General features: G+C 33.2%; 1 long non-coding RNA gene across 1 annotated transcript; it reads left to right on the top strand.

The window, feature by feature from the left end:
* Window positions 1-1,159: 1,159 nt before the first annotated feature.
* LOC134232642 (uncharacterized) lies at window positions 1,160-3,550 on the top strand. Its single transcript, XR_009984819.1, has 3 exons — window positions 1,160-1,267; window positions 2,682-2,803; window positions 3,381-3,550. It is a non-coding gene; the product is annotated as an uncharacterized LOC134232642 (long non-coding RNA).
* The last annotated feature ends 278 nt before the right edge of the window (window positions 3,551-3,828 follow it).

Genomic DNA, 3,828 nt, shown 5'->3' with positions numbered 1-3,828 from the left:
ACTTCTGGTTAATATAGATAATCTATTAGTGATGAACAGATGATACTGTTTTCTTTCCTTTATTCGATATGTATTCAACTTTTTATTCCATGCAAAACCATATACAGGCATGCCAATGTTATATATTTCTGCACTATTGTCGCCATTTGTCTACTACTGAAGTCGGCCATGATACATTATTTCGTGCCAAACGTCACAAGTAGTTGTTCACGCTATTCCTTACTGTTTTCTTTCCTTTATTCGATATGTATTCAACTTTTTATTCCATGCAAAACCATATACAGGCATGCCAATGTTATATATTTCTGCACTATTGTCGCCATTTGTCTACTACTGAAGTCGGCCATGATACATTATTTCGTGCCAAACGTCACAAGTAGTTGTTCACGCTATTCCTTTGAAATGTTTGATCTATTTAATGGATCTGATAGCTTCAATGAAAATTAGAAATGTATGTTCTTATAACCGGAATTTCGAGCGTAAGAAAGTATATTTATCACATTATACAAATATTATATCGTATACGGCCAAGTAACACTAAAGCTGTGAATTCGGTAAGATTTTCCACGAATTTTGTATCCTGTTTACCCCCAAAGTGGAGATGAGTTACACGTTCACGAAAAGACTGGAATGTTTCACTGAAAAAAAAAATCACTCGCCTCCGACGGTCAAGGAATCTAATACTCTTCATGTTCAATAACTTGCATTTATTACAAGAATATTAATATTAACTTTGATAAACAATCTTTTAAAAAAAAATGTTTTTCTTATTTTTGTCTTTTCTATTCATTTAATATGTCATAAGCCTGCGAGGTAAAATAAGCAGAAGTCAAGTAATACTTCAGAAACATAGTGAATATTAAGTCAGGCAAGTTTCTTGAAAGCTATTACTTAAAACCATGGTTTAGGATAAGTTTTCCCTGGTGCAAAACAAAAGACTGTAGTCATCATATTTCCACTTGTAGTCATGTTGTATTCTACTATGAGATGCAGACAAAAGCAATTCCAATAGAAGTTTGAGGAAACCTCATATTAAAACTATACTAAATGCAAGGTAATTGCGATGTAGCAATCTAAAGAATCCTTTACATTTCATAAATCTTTCTGGTAGAAGTTTCGTTCATCTAAACGCTCAGCTGACCTTCTAGAACCCGACTTGCTTAAGGAAAAAGAGCACCAAAGACCCAGATTTTGACATCATTTCCTGGTTGAACAAGATGAAGCAGAGTAATAAATGGGTAGGCTTTACCTGATTGGCTGAATTGAGGTATGTAAATATTTTCATTTTAAAGTAAAAATATTAATGTTTGAAATAAATGATGGAATGTGGGAATATTACAAAAATTCTAGAAATACCAGGGGAGATTGTAGGAGTGGGGATTGATATTTTTGGCAGGGTGTCATTTACTGCCGATCTCTGTAAGTTCTAAATAACTGCAAATTTGACCTATAAACGCCGCGGAACAGTATATTTTTTTTCGTGTTTTTGATAAGTGCTTAGAACGAACTTTCAAATAATACCAGTGATTTGTTTGAACGGGAATTAGTAAATTACTTAGAGGGCAAAAGGTTTGTATAGAGTTCTATGGGAAAATAATTGGTACTCTTTTCCCTATAGAGACCCCATTTTTTAATAAGTAAAGTGAAGTGAAAGTCATGAAAAGTTATTTTTAGCAATTTATTTGAATATTGAAGACATTTCGAGAGAAAAATTAGCAAAAATTTGAATTATTTATCTGTGGAATTAGGGTTAGAGGTGATTTTGGGTCTTTTGTAGAGATTGGGGGGGGGGGGGGGGGGGGGGGTACAGAGGAGGGAAATTGGTAAAACAATGTGTAGTTGACTTGGCCATAGGAGAAAGGTAAGTTAAGAAAATGTATCAGATTGATCTCATAATAAATGTTTGTATGTATTCATAAATTTATGTATGTATTTTACATGTACATGTAATTGTGTATTTATATGATTTGCTATATATGTGTACTTTTGGAAGTGTAGGATGGTGGCCTGGTGTTAATTTTTGTTTAGTTTCTTATACGTCTGCACGTTTGGTATCTTTTCGAATAATTTATTCGGCCCTTAAAAGTGCGTTTCGTGGTGTTCATGTGAAAGGAGGTCATTTTCTGTCTTGACGTATCATGTCGGTAGTGTATGTGATCCTCTGGATTGCCTCCCTTTGACTGCGGGGGGATCAGTTTGTAGTTTGGTTGTCTCTATATTGTAGCTACACAAAGGTATGTGTTTTCCCTCTTTTTGCTCTTTGTAGTTCCATCAGGGTGACTCTCTGCAACTCATTTTCTACTGCTTTCCAGTTTTTGTACTTAGAGTTACTTCCCTTAGACTACCTAACCAAATATGTAGAATTTCAACATGATATAATCTTAATTATTGTGACCTTAGGCTTCTGATTTTGTTTTCTTGAATTATTGGAATGGCATTACTGCATGTATCACATTTGACTTTTCTAATATTTACATGTAATTACATGTAAAATTGTAAAACATGTATTCCACCCTTGACGGATCCATTTTTAAACATTCGGCCATGTAGAAGATATGTAATTTGGTAATTTTTCAGAAAACTTGAAAAATATTGCTGTTTTCTTTATGATTTATGCTTAATTTGACTAACTTTATTGATTTATTTTCATTTAAAGACTATAGAGGACTTTCATATTTCAGCTTCCTGGACCCGGGAGAGCTTGGTATCTGATCGGCAGGGGGCATTTTCTCTATATAAGAAGAAGATGGAGACTCGCTACCCACCCGATATATTTTGTCGGACAGATTTCTGTACATTGCAGGTAAATTTTTCATTTATTAACTTTTCAGCCTCTTATTGTGGTGTACATTTTGGGGTTTTAAGTCAATTATTGCATTTCTTAATTTTTTACAAATTAATCTGATTTCCCCTTTTTAAAGCATGAAATTCAATAATGTAGATTATGGTTGTACTGTATAAGACTATCAGACACTGCACTTTGATTTGTTATCAAAAGTATTAATTTTCTCTTGTCTGAATTAATTGTAAACAAATATAATAGGGGGCACCTGCTATTTCTCTAAGTGTCTTTCACTGGGGGGTGGGGAAACTTTTTTGTATATACTTAAGCAACAGGAGGGGTTAGATAAGAATCATTTAGTATATCAGAGTCTCAAACAATTTACTTTTCATAAGCATAAGAAAATTTCTATATCAGTCTTTTTAAAACCTTTTAATTTTGCTTAATTAATTATGATTTATCAAATTTTGGACCTTTTTTCTTTATTCTGGGTAGATTCCACCCCTATGAAAAAATTGACACAATTATGACTTTATATCATTTTATTAACATCAAAAAACAAAATCATGTTATTTTATAAATATTTTATTCATTACAGTGACAACTGTATCCAGATTTCATCACAGGAATGAAAGTTTTTCACTCTTTGGAAAAGCACCTGCAGCAGGGAGGGGACATTCATTAAGATGGCCACAGATTCCAAGACACTGAAGTGACAGGCCTCAAATTTCATACATGTATGTTGGTAAGTATAAGGTCTTTGAAAATTACAAAATTGACTAATTCTGGGATAGGTAAATATGTAAGTATAGGAAAAAGAGCACCAAAGACCCAGATTTTGACATCATTTCCTGGTTGAACAAGATGAAGCAGAGTAATAAACGGGTAGGCTTTACCTGATTGGCTGAATTGAGGTATGTAAATATTTTCATTTTAAAGTAAAAATATTAATGTTTGAAATAAATGATGGAATGTGGGAATATTACAAAAATTCTAGAAATACCAGGGGAGATTGTAGGAGTGGGGATTGATATTTTTGGCAGGGT

The sequence above is a fragment of the Saccostrea cucullata genome, unplaced genomic scaffold (assembly GCF_032062105.1).
Source record: "Saccostrea cucullata isolate Sc308-1 unplaced genomic scaffold, CSIRO_AGI_Scuc_v1 ctg23529, whole genome shotgun sequence".
Lineage (NCBI taxonomy): Eukaryota > Metazoa > Mollusca > Bivalvia > Ostreida > Ostreidae > Saccostrea > Saccostrea cuccullata.
Note: the sequence above shows the minus strand (reverse complement) of the source record. Positions and strands in the feature narration are given on the sequence as shown.